Source organism: Dreissena polymorpha, chromosome 3, assembly GCF_020536995.1.
Source record: "Dreissena polymorpha isolate Duluth1 chromosome 3, UMN_Dpol_1.0, whole genome shotgun sequence".
NCBI lineage: Eukaryota > Metazoa > Mollusca > Bivalvia > Myida > Dreissenidae > Dreissena > Dreissena polymorpha.
In genome coordinates this window covers 95569583-95588826 of record NC_068357.1, presented here as the reverse complement: position 1 = coordinate 95588826, position 19244 = coordinate 95569583, and positions in this window count along the sequence as shown.

Here is a 19244-nt window from a genome sequence, read left to right as displayed (position 1 = left end):
TATTTTCATTGATTCCGTGATATGAACGATCCACGAATATTACACAAACACATCGGAAAATGACTGACGCGAATTCCTATTTTTATCCAAAAAGTAGTTCCGAAAATTTGTTATTTTCACCGGTGAAAATAAAAATTTGTTTATTTTCACTGCTGTTATTTCACTGCAGAAATGTCATATTTTAGCAATAGGTATATAAGAAATAACTTGTAATAAGGCCACTGATTTGTGAACATACTATTTGAACAGTGACGTGGACTAGGCGCTTTGCTTGCATATTGGTCTGACTGATTTAAGACACATTCAAGGCAACATCGTCACAAAGTAGTATTAAAACAGTAAAATGATTTCCTGTAACGTTATTCTGTTGTAGTAACCGCAAAATGGTAGATAAATTTTAAAAAGGTAGTTTTAGATTTAATATCAGCAAAGCTAAGCTCTTGTGTTGGCAAATTGCTGGACAATCGCGTTGAACCATTGCTCAACCGTTGTGTTAGACCACAGCTCAGCCATCGACTTGAACCAAAGCTCAACTATCACGTTGAACAACGGCTCTCTTTCTGTGGTTGACAAACTATTCAACCATGTCTCCCAACCGCTTTGGTCGGATAGGCCTCAACAAAAGTGTTTACCGATATGGAAGCTCATTCTTAAACAATCACGGACGTTACAAGTATGAAGGTATTAGATCGAGGCACATAGTCAAATAAATGTGTTTAAACTCTAATTCCACATCGGCGTGTATGACTTTTGTTTGAAAAAAAACATTTGTTCGTCGTCTGTCGTCCATCGTGCTTCGCCCTTCTCAACGCAAAGCTTGTGAACTCTTTAGGTACTAAATTTATTGCGGTGTTATCATAAAATTTAGAACATTTGACCCAATTTTGTTTCGAACGAGTTGGAAACTTTACCACATGTAGCGTAAAACTAGATCGCTATGTAATATTGATGAAAAAAAGCGTCTGGACATTCAAAATGTTAAAACTCTTTGTCAAATCGTCATGAAACGTACTAAACATGTTTTCCTCGTGATTTCTCAACGAAATCCTACATTCATCCGGTCCGCTAAAAAAAACTTGAATTGCTGCGGCCGTTTTGTATATGGAAAACCTAATGCACATTACCAGCTCCAGGGGCCGTATTAAGTTTTCACTTAAGTTAAGAAATTTCTTAAATAAATTTCTTAAGTTAAATTTGAAATGTAAAAAACAAAACATGAGACACTTAGTGTTTCTCTTTAAGAAATTCCTTTAAGAGTTGAAGGAAGTTTACTTAATTTTAAGTATATGAAAAAAATACACAGAGTAAAGAAATTTATTAAGTTTATGAAGCTATCAGAATTTAACTTGAGTGAAATATTATGTTTAAAGAAAAAATGGCGGAGATAAGAACAAATATTGCGCAATATTTCAAATTAAGTTATTTTTTAACTTAAGAAGCTACTGGAATACGGCCCCAGAACACTAGTTTTTTGGAATCTCAGGTGTGCGACCGAGTGCTTCTTGTCTTGTTCAACACGTCTTATTACATTTGAGCTTTATGGTAATTCTATAATAATAAAAATTATAAGTAACGCGTTCTGTAAAACGTCTCAGTCATGACGTTCAACAAATATATAATGTATTATCAAACGTTTCTCATAATATATTACTGTCTATTTGTAGTCATAGCGATAAAAGCTATATGTATACACATTCATACAACATTCAGTGTTATTTGAATAAGATGCAACTCTACAATATGCATATTACATACCTACCTTAAATTAGTTCATAACGGTAAACAGTTTTATAAAACATATATTCATGTTAAAAATAGCTGTTTATGTTCAATATGCATGTGTTTAAAGTTGCAAATTCCTTTTACTATTAATTCTAAATTCATTTTGCTAAAAAATATTATGTATATGTCTGCATATATGTCATTGACCACTGTTGACTTCATTGTGTGTTTTTCTCTAGAACACTTTGAAAAAATAGTAGTAAAGCCATTTGGTCTAGGGCTTTTGACAGAATTCATATTCCTAAGCGTATTAATTAGTTCTTCATAACTTAAGGGTCCCTCAATGCTATTGGATTGATCTGTATGAAGTAAAGGGACAGCAAAGTTTTCCAAAATATTAGAATTATAAAAGAAGTTATTTTAACGAGTTAGTTTAGTATATATATGGTTTATGTTCCTATAAGAACATCAGCTTTTTGATATACAAGTATGTTTCGAAAATCTGTTGGTCGTGTGTTTACCGCTCATTATGTCATTCAGGAAACAATCTGGTATATTTGAATCTACTTTATGGCAATTATAAAAGGTGCCCTTTTCAATCTTATCGCCCATTATGCAGTGTGTTTTTTTACTGCGCATATGCCATTCAGGAACAAATCTGGTCTTTTTTTATCAACTGCATGGGATTTTGCATTAAATGCGCTTTTTCAACCAACAATTTTGTGTTTGTGATTTCCGACACAACAAACCAGTCCGTCTGGTCTATGACCTTTTCATTTCCAGCTAGGACAAAACTTAAATTTTCTTTCAGGGACCTATACAAACTGTTTGCATAGGTCCCTGTTTCTTCCAATAAGTTCAGAATATCTGTAAAATCTTTATAAATATCGATACAGACTTGACTGCTGTCAAAATGGCTAAAACAAAGTTCAGATCCTTGTTTAAACGCTATTATTTTTAGTTGTAAGCGTTAGCGCACGACTAATGTTGTTACTGAAAATTTCAAGTCAGTTCGGCTTATCTACGGAAAGCCTACTGCCCGCCACACATGCCGTATCAGCGCGAGTTATATAATTTATGCAAGAGGTTTGAGTTCTCAAATTACATTCATTCACAAATGGAACCATTATATGAATATCGTGTTAAATGTAATGGTTTCGAGCAGAGCTTATATAGAAAAGAATCAATAAACAATAATTGTATTATACGTGTCGCGGAAGAGATTGTTTATGAATGATTAAAACAGTCCACTTTCTGCTGCGTTTTCATGACGTAGTGTTTTGCTCAACTCATTCATAATCTGAGGCTATTAATAGATGCGGCTGCCGATAAACAAAGAAAAGTCCAATTGCACGGGTGATAACCACGCAATAGTATAAGGTTACGCTTGATTATATTCACAGTTCTCAATTTATAAAACGTTGACATAGTTAAACAATTACTACAGGGATACGATAGACAACATCAAAAATGCTTCCTAATCGCTAAAACCGAATATAAAAAACAATTACATATAACAATTAATACATTATATAATTATATAATTATAATTATATATATATATATATATATATATATATATATATATATCGAGGGGTTAGAGCCAGAACGTGGTAAGTGCACTTTTTATCAAAAATCACTTTTTTTGCACGTTTAGAAAGCTATTCCAATACTCTTCAATTTGCACTATTCCCTGGAATCATATCTTGTATACAACATAGTATATCCGACAGAACCAAGGTGCACTAAGTGCTTATCGACAAATCCCTTGTATGCCAGAATGCTTTATATCCTTTTCATGACTGCAAGAGAGCTGTAATAGCACTGAAGTCTTTTTGGCACAATATGTTTACATACATATTGAGAGGTAAAACATGTGCCAAAAGGATTTGAGTGCACTTAAATCATTTTAACATAAGCCAGTTGTGTCCCTTATTCAAGGTAAAAAATAAAATATGAAGCCCTTACCTTGTAAAGGAATTACTGTATCTGGTTTATATCAACAGGAAACACAAACTATTGTGCTAATGGGTAATTAGATAGGGAGAAATATGACTTTATCGGTGTTTATGTTGATAAAAGACACTGTTCTCAACTATGATGGTAAAATAATATTATTGTTTCAACACTTTTCTCATTTAAAGTTCTTTCTTACAGAAAGAGGATGTTTTCAAAGAAAACTACTTTTACAGTAATAGGTAAGATTTTTAGGTATTATATTTGTGTGTACAAAGCTGTCTATTATAATTAAAATACTTAAATGTTTCAAATTTGGACTTAAAAGGCAGGAAGAAATTAATGCTTATCTTTTTTAGATTTTGCAGTAATTAATTTTATACTTGTATTACAGGTATATGTCTCTCTTACTTCAGTGCCATTTGATATAGTCACTATAGACAGGCTTTATTGCAGATGTATACTTATATGGTTATAGCATTCAAGCAGTTCATTACACATTTAAAGTTTGAAAAAGCACGTTAAAAGCTGTACATCTATTAACTTATTTTCAAATAAACGTTTAACATGCCAAAGTTGTGCTTATATTTTACAAAGAGTTCATATCAACGTCAGAAGAACGTCTTATGTTCAAACATAACGGCATAGGGTGTTACGACTGATCTGATTCGACGTTTCACTTTTAACGTGAAGAATGCGGAAAACCTAATTGGTAAATATTCCAGTGATCATAAACTGGAGAAATGGTAGGTGTGCGAAAATGAGACCTCCTTAAAATTAGTGAATCCACTGTATGACGTCATTGGAATGTGCGTTTAAAAACGTAAATCTTTATGTTTAAAAGTATTAACTGGTGGACAAAAAACTTGTCATAGTGTGCGCATCGTTATAAAAAAAATTATAATGATTTATGATAAACACATGTTTTGTGGATATTCTGAAGACAGAATAGTTTAATCATTGTTCGTATATGTTTACTGAAGTGAATAACATAATATCTTTTAATTTTTCATTGAAAGTAAAGAACTGAAATTCCAGGTGCTGAATCGGTATTGCATGTTAGTGACATGCAATTAGTTGGTCATTAATTTAAGGCAAGGGACCAATTGCCAAATAGTACAACACAACACAATACAAAACAACATGAACATAAATATATGAGAATAAAGCTTGGGTCACCGCCTTGGAACGGTCAACCTCACACTTGGCCCAGCAATATTCATGATACATATAAGTGTGAATAAAATTTAACCTCATAGCATTGCAACTCAAATTTTACAATAATAAAAGGACACCAAAACGCATTCATTTTAATTACCATTTAATTACTCAATGGTAGGACAGAGACCAGAGCAACAAAGTTACAACCTTTTGAGGAACGATGAAATGAAATTACGAACAAGTGTCAACTACATCCCTTATTTTTAGAAAAAAGATTTGAGAACAATGCAAACCAACTTTTATTTGAATAACATAAATCTTTACTCAAATTAAAATATATAGGGCGTAGGTTAAACTAAACCCATACTTTCCAGAGTAGGACAGCAGCTAGAAATTCTCGCATGATTTCTTGGCTTCCTCAACTGACTTTTTCCCTAGGCAGTATTTGATGTAACATTATGCAGTCAATTTGTTTACTGAAAATGACGAACACATATTTTATAGAAAATGTTTAAAGATATATTCATATTCTGTAATCAAATCCCTTATAAGTAAAACAAGGCAACACATTTTCCCCTGACATCTTACAAACTGACACAGATTGAGCAACATTTAAAGGACACGTTCTTGATCGTTCTTGTTGATGCTCTGTGTGAGTGTCATTTTCTTTACAGATTAAGATGGAACAATATTACATAAATTGGTAAAAAAGTTCGCAATTTATTTTAACAAATATTATTAAAGCGAGACTATACGATTTTTGTATGTGTTAAATTGTAATATATTGATTAAAATATGTTACAATAAAGCAAAATAGGCAAGAAAAAATATACATTGAAGACGAATTTCATAAATTGCAGCAAAGACAAATTAGCGCCCCGAGCCGATTGTGACGAATATATTTCGTACATATTTTCCTACAATAACCGAAGCATTCATCTTTGTATTAGGTTCGGAGTTAGTGTTCGTGTGTCGTATGAATATATATCGTTGCAGGAAATTAAAATGATCCGTATAACAAAATTTAGATTCACATCGTACATGCATGAAACACATGCTGGCGAACTCGACTGTACAGACATTTTCGATTTCAGAATTAAATATCAGGCCTATTTCGCATTTTTCGACACATGTCCTTCTTAACTTTTTATTTTAATTTATAGTGAAATATATGTATAATAAGTGTTTACACGTTTTATATAAATTCATAAATATTTGACAAAATCGGACAGTCTCGGTTTAAAACGGAAATAATACAGTTTATGAAATGACATAAAATAAATATTAAACAAAGATACGCATGTCTATTAAAACATGCCTACTTAAAATAATATACAGCTTAAAAAAAACAGTGAAAGCATATTACGATACCATACAATAAGTACCGCTATATATTTGTATAATTTGTAGTTACCGGTATATGTCTGTTTTTGTTTAATTTAAATTTGTTGCTGTAATAATTTCTTTTAGTTATATCACTGACTTATGTCAGTCAACCTTATCACAAAATATGTGAACAAGTCACTTCAAAATCTTACACTTTCTTCCTTCCATGACCATCCCAGCCCTTATGAAAATAAAAATGACCCACAGGGGCAAGGTGGGGGCCATCCTTAACATGGTTAGAAGAGGCAGAATGAAAAAAACAATGAACAGTTATTCAAAGCAAAGTTAAATATATCAATATGCTTAAATGTATTTTGAAACAAATATAACTAGTTAATATCAAGTGATTGAGAATAAACTAAATTTATACAGACATGTTTGCATTCATATTTAGATGTACAGAGGCATAGAGATGACATTTACTCCTCTTTTTTTATAAACTGCACTCCTCTTTTTTTCTCGTTCCCACGACATACTAACTAGAGGGAACGAGTAAACTATGTCGTGGGATTGATTTATTAGGTCGAGAGAACGAGATACAAAAAAGAGTAGTGCTAAACTAAATAAATGAAGAGTGCAATGAAAAAAGAGCAGTGCATTAAATAAAGGAAAATGCATTAAACACTTTACTGCACCGCCTTTTGTTTCGTTTCACTCCTCTTTTATTTAGTTTTGCACTCTTTGTTTCTATCTCGATCGTTCCCTTAACTTAGTAAGTTGTCCCACAACATAGCTTACTTGTTCCCACGAGTTAGTAAGTCGTTTCCTTGAGATAGTTAAAATGTTCTCTTCTTTTGTTTAATGCACCCCTCATATATTTACTGCACCGCTCTTTTTTGATTGCACGCCTCTTTCATTAAGTTGTGCACTCCTGTGTTTCTCTATATCGTTCACTCGACTTAGCTGACTGTTCCCTCGAGTTCGAGTTTGTAGGTCGTTCTCTCAAGTAAGTATGTCGTTGGAACGAGATAGAAAAAAAGGAGTGCAATGTAAAACAAGAGGAGTGATTAACAAAAAGGAGTGAATGTCACCTATATGCCACCGTACCACTGATGATCAATACATGCATTTTACTGGAACGTTTTGAACAACTTTGATAGAGGATCACCCATTTATCATTTATGTGAAGGTTTGTTCGAATCTTCCCAGTGGTTGAAGTGGAGATTTGAAGCTGATTGTAGACATCACAAAGAGAAGACAATAACCACGTTAGCTAACTCTCAGTAGAGGATCAATATACAAGATGCAAGGCAAATACTAAAGCACAGAATATTTAACAGTATGCAGTCGATAAAATTGTGATCAACCTTCAACTAAGGTAAGTCTCGGTTAATCTCTTAATTTTGTTATACAAATTATGTTTACCTCGTTTTGTGACCAGCTTTTACCACTGCATTCACATTTAAACAACTGCTGTAGAGAATCACTATGCATTTACAACAAAATCATCAATTTACATAACCTAATTGACAAGGCGGTTCAGAATATAATAAGTTATAAGTAGTTTTTGGTCTATCGATGTGTTTAAATGGATGTTGTCCCTGGAGTGCGGAATGTAAAGACTCAAGGATCATAATTAACAAGGATGTTAGTCAATATATATAATATGAAACCTATTGGCATTGCATTTTGAATGCGCTGATGTTGAATATTATGTTGATATTTATAAAATCTATATATAACCCTTGCGACCCTAAACCATTCAGGCTATATTTCATTTGACTAAGTTAAAACAATCAAAGCATTCATAGTGTTCATAAGCTTTTTCTTATATTTGACATGGTAACCTAAGTTTTGAATACACTTTACTTAGATTTCATCTTTGTTGTGATATTGTGATGATACAAATTCTTACCAAATGTGATCAACATTTAGTCATAAGGGTAGCTTCAACAGTTGTTACAAATTTAGCGTAATCTTTAACCTGTTGATCACGTTTTTGATATCAATTGGCCCAAATTTTACTTTGATTTAAATATTGTCGAGATAAACATTTTTACTTTTATATTTTATTTGGCCTTAACCGAAAATCGGAGTTTGCTTTATTAGATCTGTACTGTAACTTTGCTCTTCTTTGCTGTCGGTGTCATGAACTGTAATGAAATCCTTGTAGGTCCCGACTTTGATGGCATGAAAGTATTAAACTTTGCATGTTTTGTTCATTTACCCAGACAAAATGGACATGAGTTAATTAGGAGCGAATTAATAATTGTCTTCGTGAGGTAATCACCAACGGTTTGGAGTTCCGATTAATAGGAATTAATTACAAGCACCAGAATAACAAACCGTTGGTTATTACCTTAACAAACAACGTACGGTATATATAATTTTAAATCTAACATGATTGTTTATACATAATATGCCCTTTTTCCACAAAAAATACATACATTTGTTTTCATGACGACAACACACTTAAATTACAATAACTTTTGTCAGGTTCATTAAGATTATTTGAGGAAATTACATTCAATAAAAATATTAAGCTAATCATGCAAAATGTATACCAAGTAAACAGGTTTGGTAACTTATGTATGAACATTTTTTCTACTTAAATGTGGTTTCACTGGGCCGAATGCAGAATTATATGATAAGTTTGTCAAAGTCTCCGATATCACATATTTAAGGAGGCACATTTTACTGAACTGAACATCTGGGAATTCTTGAATTACCATGACAACAGAGGGTTCTCTTTCCTTTTTTGTGAAGTAAAAGTAAGACGCTCAATTTATTTGAAAAAAAATCCCATTAATTTCAAAATTGTGAGAAATTTAGTCACAAACTCCTCAAAATTTTACAAACAATAATCGCATACTTGTAGAAATTGTAAAATGATGATTTTTATGCATAGGTATAGTAAAATATTTTCATTTGCTTTCAAAAAATAAAATCATACATCATATGAGCAACTAAATACTGACACGTTTAACTGTGTCTTCAATGATCCATAGTCAATACTTTTGACAAACATTAAAATGTTTGTCTATGTGATTTCTGTTGTGCGGCTAGACACATTAGTTATACATTGAATTTTAGTTCTCGTGTGAGAAATGTAAGCCATATAATTTTTCCAAGTTTAAAACTTTTGTCAATAACAATTGTTCCATGTCACATGCGCATAGGATTCCCTATAAATCATAAATATTAACAATATTTGACATTAAAATGCATTTCATGAAAATGCAATTTAATTTATTTGAAAAGAAATTAGTCAAGCTTTAAAGAAAATTTACACATATAAACGGATAAGAATACGAAAATCTACTCCAAATTGCTGCCATTGCCTCGCTCTCTGCCAGTACTACATTACTCAAGTGTTTTCACTTTCGTCACATGATCTTTCTGATTCAAGGTATTTCCGTTGCAAAAGTGCATGCTTAAATCTTACTGTGATATCTTTAAAGTGACTCCTCATTCAAACAAATCTGGATCCCCATGCTGACTTTTTAAACAAAGGATCTCAAGTTTTACTATACAATTTACTGACGGTCAAATGCACTGGTGTGGCTTTTTAGCCGAACTAACGTTTCAACACTGGTTTCACCAGTTTCATACTTGTAATTCCTTAACAACAAGCAAATTCGTTGAATTGATATCCCCCTTCTCCTCATTTATATATAGACACCTATGAAGTTTCATGTTAAAAAACTTAAATAGTTTCTGAAATATAGCTCTAAAAAGTTTGTGACAGACAGACGGATGAATTGTACTTTTGAATATAAAATGTCTGTTAAATGTTTAACAACTTACAAAGGCTGGTTTTGTAAAATAGTGTGGATATATTAGATTATTGAAATGCTTGCATCAATACTGTGAGATGGCTGACCCAGGCCACACGCAGAGATGGAAAAAAGCCCTAAAACATTTACAGGTTTTGATAGCAGAATAACTCCATAATGTATTGCAGTATAACCACATGATTTGTCGCAAACTATCCTTTAATTTCAAACTCTGTCTACATAAAATAGGTAAGGGTGGTGGAAGAATGATAATTTATTAAAGCAAAGTTAGAAATGATTCTGTAAATTGCAGTGGAATTGTAAACTTGTTAAAATCCACTTTATACTGCAATTTGAACCAAAATGTTTGCTCATGCCATTTTAATAAGGCAAAGGGAAATTATTGCTTATATTGAGGTATAAAAACCAATGAAAACAAATGATAAAAAATTTCCATGCAGAAATATGCAAGTACTATACTGCCATAGATGATCTAGGAGATAACATAGCACATGTATGTATTCTATATGATTAAACTATATATGTCAGTCAATTATAAATAATTTGCGAAGTATATTGTGGAGCTTGCTTAAAATTGTATAATAAGTGTACGAACTGAATGTTCTAAAAACAAACCTCTTTAACCATTGGTGGGTTTTCATACTCAAGATACACTTTCCAAGTATATAATCACAATGATGGTATTGTTAAGTTGAGTGTGTCTTTCAAAAATCCATTTAAGTTTCAATTAAACATTTCTCATTATGAATAAAATCTTCCTTGTTGAGGAGAACACTTCTAGTTTTTATCTAATGGTTGAAGAATGCATTCATGCCTATTTATTGAACCACTTTAGAACAATCTGCCATTCATCCTCCTCCAGTCTGAATGTTAAATTATTAAAAGTGTTTTTGGAAGAGAGCATAACAAAATTGCCAACTAAGTTTTTGTTTATAGATTAAACAATGTCTAGCATTAATATTTCATGTACAGTAAATTGTGGCCTTCAATTGTTTGCGTAAAATCTAATTGAGTTTACATGGAAGGCAGATTTTTTGCGTGAAATCTACTAATGTTAACATGGGAGGAAGATGCAAATAGCATGAACATACAAAAAACATGAACATGTGCGCAATTATATCTGCCATCAATTTTCTCGCTGCATACAAGTATGGAAAGGAATCTAGGTCAAAACCTTTGGATAAGACAGCTACAGTCAAACAAGAAGGTCAACACACACCCTTGTTGACTGTGAGTACTTAAATAGTGGATGGCTGGAAATAGCAATTAATAAAAATTGCATCCGTTTTCTGAATTAGTGGCTCTTGACTGACTTCATAGAAATACATGTTGAATGATATTAAGCACGAATCTTTCCCCACTGCCATGTCTTGATAAAGATACATAATTATGTATATTGGGAACCTATTATACATATTTCCACGTGAGCTGGTAGGGTGTTGATTGTGAAATTCTGTCTAAAAAGGACTTTTAAAAACACATGATGAGACAGCATACTTTGCACAAGAAACAGATGTATAGATCAGTATTGTAAAGTCAGTAATTAGTCACTAGCCTTAAAGGGGCAGTCAACCAGATTGACGAAAAAAGAAAGGTTCTAAAATACCGGTCTAACTCTAACCCTGCGAGTAACTCGCAGACTGTTCAGGTTTTTATGCTGTTCGCTGCTAATCAGTATCTAAGGATTGAAAATGAGGCCTTTACAACTTGCCTCTTGTTAAACTTGTTAATAGGAATTTAATTTAATAGTATTTTGTAAGAGACTACAAATGGGTACAAATATGGATCTAAGTGGAAAATGGTTAAACAAGAGATCGGACTCTGCATTAGTCTGAGCCAAATGTAGGTCAGCGTCAACAGCAACATGAGGTAAGGTAAGAGTGGGTGTGTTGATAGTGTTCAAGGACAACATCCATGCAAGTATGAAAGCTTTGTAGGAAACATAATTGATATTCTATGGAATGTGCCATTTTGTGTTAACCATGTAGAGATGGAAGAATGAGTCAATCATTATATACCTCTCAGTCAGTCAATGCCGGGGCATACACAATATTTTCGGGTTGGGTCTACTTGTTGATATATCACTGTAAGTACCACATACAATTTGGTGTCACAATCAAGATCAACGGAAATAACTACTTGCGAGGAGCGGCAAACAGATCTGGTAAACGAAAGTGCATACTTAAATGTTGACTGTGAAGGACCGATAGTTAAGTATTGCTATTATGAACATCATAGTTCAGAGATACAATAACAACCAAATTAAACACGATAAGAGTTAACAACCTAACAGATATATCAGATAGTCAATAACAAATTGTCCTATGTAAATTTCGCTCCGGATTCATACAAACATTGCTAATTTTGACCGGAAAACATTAGTTGGACTGCCACGATCATGCTGACAAGCGAAACTTAGAAAGACAATAAAAATGTTATAATATTATCTGCAACATAGCACTTTTTTAAATTGCCATACCCTTAAGGATGTTTCCTATTGATTGTTTATATTTGTATGACACGGAAGTTTTGCCCAACTGCTCCAGATATATTATTGTTGTTGTTAAAAAATAATAAATCAAATAGAAATGTAATGAAATAGATTGTGGGTAAATTACATGTATTATTTTACAAAAATTAGGTCTATGCACTGCAATGTTGTTACCTTCTAGCACTTAAACATATATCAGAGGAAGATAAAATGCTGCAATTTGAAAAAACTCGGATATCAATAAGAAGAGCAAATAAACGAAAAATCAAATGCATACATCGTTGTAAAAACTAATTTCTTTGTCAATGTATGAATGGCCATGATTTAGTTTTATTATGCAGAGAACACACTGACCTGATTGTTGTATAAAGCAGGGAGCACATTTACCTCAGTGTTGCATTATACAGATAACACATTGACCTGATTTTTGTATTATGCAGCCAACACATTTCCCTGATTGCATTACGCAGTGAACACATTTATCTGATTTTTTGTATTATGCAGCAAACATATTGACCTGATTTCGTTGCATTTTGCAGCCAACGCATTGACCTGAGTGTTGCATTATGAAGCAAACACATTCACCTGATTTAGTTGTGTTATGCAATGACCACATTGACCTGATTTAGAAGTATTATGCAGCGAATACATTGACCTGATTTAGTTGCATTTTGTTTTAAACACATTGAAGTGAGTGTTTAATTATGCAACATTCACATTCAAGTGATTTAGTTGTTCAATGAAAAACAACACATTGACCTGATTGTTGTATAATGCAGTGAACACATTGACCTGTTTGATGCATTATGCATTATGCAGTTAACACATTGACCTGATTGTTGTATTATGCAGTGAACACATTGACCTGTTTGTTGCATTATGCAGTGAACACATTGGCCTGATTGTTGTATTATGCAGTGGACATATTGACCTGTTTGTTGCATTATTCAACAAACACATAGACATGAAAGTTGCATTATGCAGCGAACACAATTTGATCTGATTGTATTATGCACCAAACACATTAAACTGATTTAGTTGTTTTATGCAGTGAACACATTAACCTGACTGTTGCATTATGCAGCATCACATTGACCTGATTTAGTTGTATTATGCAGCAAAAACATTGACCTAATTTGATTGTATTATGCAGCGAACACATTGTCATGTTGTTACAATATGCAGCGAACACATTTACCTATTTGTTGCGTAATGCAGTGAAAACATTGACCTGTTTGTTGCATTATGCAGCGAACACATTGATCTGATTGTATTATGTAGTGAACACATTGACTTCATTGTTGCATTATGCAGCAAACACAATTTGACACGATTTAGTTGTATTATGCGACGAACACATTTACCTGATTTAGTTGCATTATGCAGGGAACATTTTTACCTGATTGTTGTATTATGCAGCAAACGAATCGACCTGGTTTAGTTGTATTATGCAGCAAACACATTGACCTGACTTAATTTTTATTGTGCAGCGAACACATTGACCTGGTTTAATTGTGTTATGCAGCAAACACGTTGACCAGATATAGTTGTATTATGCAGCAAAGGCATTGACCTGATTTTCAAAATCTCAATTTAAATAGGTTTATGTTAATTCATTATCTACAAGGCTGTCCGGTTACGGTTAGCGCAGTGGTTGGTACATGCACTTCTCACTTCTGCAACCGGGGTTCAATCCCCATTCCCAGGGCACGTGAGTTTGGTAGGTGGTCATTATAACGGACAGGTGGGTTTCCTCTGGGCAATCCGGTTCCACCCCCGCCAACAGCATAAGACCACACCAAAATTGAATAACTTTCAGTAAAACCTAAATACATATGTAGCTGTAAACTGAAGCTTTAATTTAAAATTCGTTTCAACTTTCATGAGTCTAGTAATTAAATTAGGTAGGAGTGGTTGGACACACTATGGGTCTCCACATAATGCAGGCACTGTTCCGGAAGGACCTCATGATTTTAGAACATTATCTATGATTATAATCTTTTTTTTGTAACACCCCGCATCAATTTACGTAGATCACTTGTTTAAGCAATGAATGATTATCAGCATGTTTCTCAGCATGTGACATCCTGTCAATCTCTTTTAGAGTAATAGTTACGTCTACTTTAAGTCTCGAATAGCATCACGCACATCATGGTGTTATACTTTACTACGCATGTATCACTGTTACCACATAGGTTTTTTATATATTTTAATGAAGGACAGGCCACAAAAGCCAATAAGAAACATACAAATATAATTTAACACAAATAATGCTACATTTATGAACACAATCAGTCAATATTTTAGGGTCGAATGGTATAAAAAGGAGGTATTTTACTCAAGTTCAAAATGTAATTCACGCACATGAAATGGAGAACAAACATAAGTTTCCCTCCTACCAGTTTATAATACACATATTATAATAATTTTTAACAAAGTAACCATACTAGTATTATGCATGAGGAATTTGAGTTAAAACCTATGTTACTATTTTTATACCAGACAATGAGTAAACAAGGTTTTAAATATTATAGTCTGATCGGAATTATGTTTATCCAACTTCATTCATATTCACATAATTCAGGGATTGTTTTCAATATTTTAAAATTGCCATTAACGGGGGATATGCCGAGTCGTGTAAGGACAAACTCATCAAAGCGCAGAGCTATTTCCAGAGTATATAACTTAGATACGAAATGTGTTTGCAAAGCTTTCTTCCAGAAGACGTTAGCTATTGGTGGCAGAATGATAGATACAGCACTGAAATCACTATCTTCAGGAACATTTGCGTCCTTTGACAGGCGTGGAAAGCACACGTCCATAACAAAACCCTAGATGCAATCATAGATGTTCGTAATCATATAGAATCATATCCTACTGTAGAAGCACATTACACACGCAAAGACACAAAAAGGCGTTTTCTACGATCTGATTTAAATATTAGTAAATTGTATTAATTATACAAAGAAAACTGTAAAGAAACGGGCAGGCAATACATATCAAGTTCAATGTATCGTACAATTTTCTGCGAGGAGTTTAACTATTCATTCCACATAACCAAGAAGGACCCGTTTCAGACGTGCGCTGTCTATAGAAATAAGGAGATAGCAGGCGAGCTAACCACCGATTTGAAAATTGTTTTTGAATACCATATCAAAAGAAAAAACAGAGCTAGAGATGAAAAGAAGTTGGATAAGTCTCGTGCAAAACAAGACAAGTCATACCATGTTGCAACATTTGACTTACCGATTCCATGTTCTCTTGTGAGTAAAGTTTATTATAAAAGAAAGCTCAATTGTTAAATCTTTCCCTTTATTATTTACAAAACGCAAGTTCGACATGGTTTTTGTGGATTGAAACTGAAGGAAAACGGGGCTCTTGTGAAGAAGGAACTTGTCTTTTGACTTACATGAAATCTCTTCCTATCACAGTAGAGAGTGTCTGTTTTTATTCTGACTGTTGTTGTGGTCAAAATCGAAATAGGGTTGTTACTGTTGCATTGATGCATGCTTAAGAGAAATGTAAAAACATTGAGACACTATTGAACAAAAGTATTTAGAAAGTGGACATACCCAGATGGAGTTGTGATAGTGTACATGCTTCGATAGAACGAGCAAAGAAACGTACATCGGTATATCTACCAAGCCAGTGAGAAAAAAATGTGAAGGTTGCACGAAAAAGAAATCCGTATGTTGTAGTGCCGATTAAATACTATGACGTTTTAGATATCAAGCATGTAGCTAAATATGTGCTACCGTTCAACGTTGTAAATGTAAGTGGACAAAACGTTTTATTGACAAAAATAACATGGATAAAACTGCAAAAAAGTGATCCGGGGCGTGTGTTTTTTAAGAGCAGTTTCGATGACACCAGTTTTCAGTGTGTGCAACTTAAATCCTCTAGGAAAGGACTTTCTATAAAATGTGACTTAAAACCCTTGTATGATGCCAAACTTCCAATTACAGTAGCAAAGAAAAACGACCTGCCATCACTTTGCTCTGATGAATAATTCCTTCAGAATATGACCAGTATTTCAAGGATATTCCATCTGATAAGACAACTAGGGACAGTCTTCCAGAACCAGATACAATGGAAGAAAGTGAAGATTCAAATGTGGAATAGAAAATCTGAATCTTGACTTTCTTCCATTGTGAAGGTTGGAGACAAACAAGTCCATACTGATTGAAATATATGTATTGTTACATGTGTATGTCCTGTTAAAATCTAGAATGCAAAAGGAAATAATGATGTACTTCTGTATAATAATATCTCGTATTATGAATATTAATATGAACTTGTGCTAAGTGCACCTGTTTCGTTCAGTCTCTCAAAATAGATGCATAGCACAGGGCTGTTTTGCCTTAAGGGCACTTCGACCTGTATGGCATAGGAAAAGCAGGGTACTATTCTTATGCTAAGTAGCACCAAGTGCACTTAACATAGTGGCACACAGAAAATATATATGTTTTACCTTTATGCCATAATGAAGTAAGTGCTATTTTGAATACAAAGGCATTAAATATTGTATGCAATTCTATGATATGTTTATAATGCCATAACAATACTTTACCAAATATTGTAACATAATATTATGCTAATATTCATATTCAAATAAAAGTTGTAGTTTGTCAAACCTTCTTTTGCGTTTTTCTCCACTATTTGAAAAATGGACTTATTACGTTCTGGCTCTAACCCCTCGAAATATATATATATATATATATATATATATATATATATATATATATATATATATATATATATATAATATTAATAGATGCGGGAAAAGATAAACAAGTGTAGTGGGGAAAGTTATAACAACACAATAGTATAAGGTTACGCTTGTTTATTGCGTAACTTCGTTGAAAGCGCTTGACTGTGGACTGATTTCTTGGAGTTCTACTGGGGGGGGGCAATCTGATCCGGCTGTGAAATCTGCAGCAGGACTTATAAATGAACTTTGAAATTCACACATTCACGTGTGCAGTTGAGGTTATTAGTTACCAACCTTAATTAATATCGGCCGATTCTTTATCAGATAAACGGAAGAAAACGTAAAGGTTAAAAAAATATATTAAAAGAATAACGTTTTACTTTAATATTCATATGAATTCCATTTCGTTATTGTTTTAGAATTATAAGTAAAACGCAGTTCATTGGAGGGAGGATTCGTGACAATCGGAAATTATTTATCAACGTTCGCTAAAACTCAACAGAAAACAACAAAACTGCTTGGGTTGACCATTTTCGATATTATTGTGTGTTTGATATATGTTAAAATAATACTTTGCATTTTGGCTCGGTACTAAATCGTCCGGGAAAGACACAATGGACTATCGATAAACGTTGATATCACATTATTGCTTTAAAGATGAGACACACACACTACCAAAAAATATAGTTTCATAAAATCGTTTCATTATCTAACCACAAATGTTTGCCGTAATCTTCAGTCTGTATGGAAGTCGTTCTTGAAAGACTGAAACGCTACCGAAATTTGCCAATTCGGTATAAATAACACAGTTTGGCTTTAACATCCTATCGAAAAGTATTGTGCAAAAATGTTCCATTTATATGAAACATAGACATTTTTATAGATTCGCGTCATGCGAAAATAGGTCTTATGCCATATGTGTTTAATTAAATTATTTAAAGCGTATTTTTCAAACTCTATTTCAAAGTCACGAGAATATATTTAAGCGTTTCCGATCGACAAAATTGCCAATGGCATTGAATCTGTCAGCTCGCGATTATAGTTGAACATGTAAAAGAAAAAGGCGATTGTACAAAAAATCAAGGTAACTCTATAAATGATATAGTATTCATTAGTTTAACAGAGCTCGGTCAGCAGCTGAAGAATGCACGTAGCGATCGGGAGGAGAGTCGCGATCGGGGGGAGAGTCGCTCACAGATTTTCTTGAAGACTCCGAAAGGCGACTCTGTAAATCAAGCGAGTACCGTCATCCCTCGACCCGGACGTTCTTTCCTGCTGACTTATCTGAATCCCATAATTTGGAAGGATCGCTTAGCAGAATGGTAATTGTCAGTAGGAAAAAAAACGGTTTCACTTCATCACAGGAAGAGGGACGGGTACAGAGGAACTGGCAGCGTAGAGGACGAGCGTGGTAGAGATACAGGCCAGGATTTCGAGGTGATGGCCTATGAAGATAATGGAAGTGTCGAAGGTCGGCGGTACCCAGTTCGCTCAATGGGCTGTGGAAACCGTTCTGGCGTTCGAGTCGACAGCCTGTGTCGTCTAGAGGCCATACAAGCAGCATAGTGCGCGAGGAGCGGGAAGAAGATCTTCTTTAATTTTCAGCACTCCCTTTGCAGAGTAACCTTGTCCTTTTAAGGGCAACCAGACATGTTCTGTCATTAATTGTCTACCAGTGCACATAAATGTGTCATCTGCCATCATGCACTATTCTATTTGGATCAAAACTTGATTTCGATTGCGAATACCTAACTCCCAAGTGCCGCATTGACACAGACTATTTTGCATGCTGGTATTTTTAAAATCTCACAATAAATGACATAGTTATGGCCCGGACAAGATCATTTATGGCCATTTTTTACCTTTGAACTCACAGTGTGACCTTGACGTTGCAGATATTGATGTAATTTTTTCGCGCGACAAACCGTCCAATAATGGTGAACAAATGTGCCAAATGATTTTAAAATCTCACAATGAACAACATAGTAATGGCCCGGACAAGCTCATTTATGGCCATTTTTTACCTTTGAACTCAAAATGTGACCTTGACCTTGGAGTTATCGACGTAATTCTTTTGCGC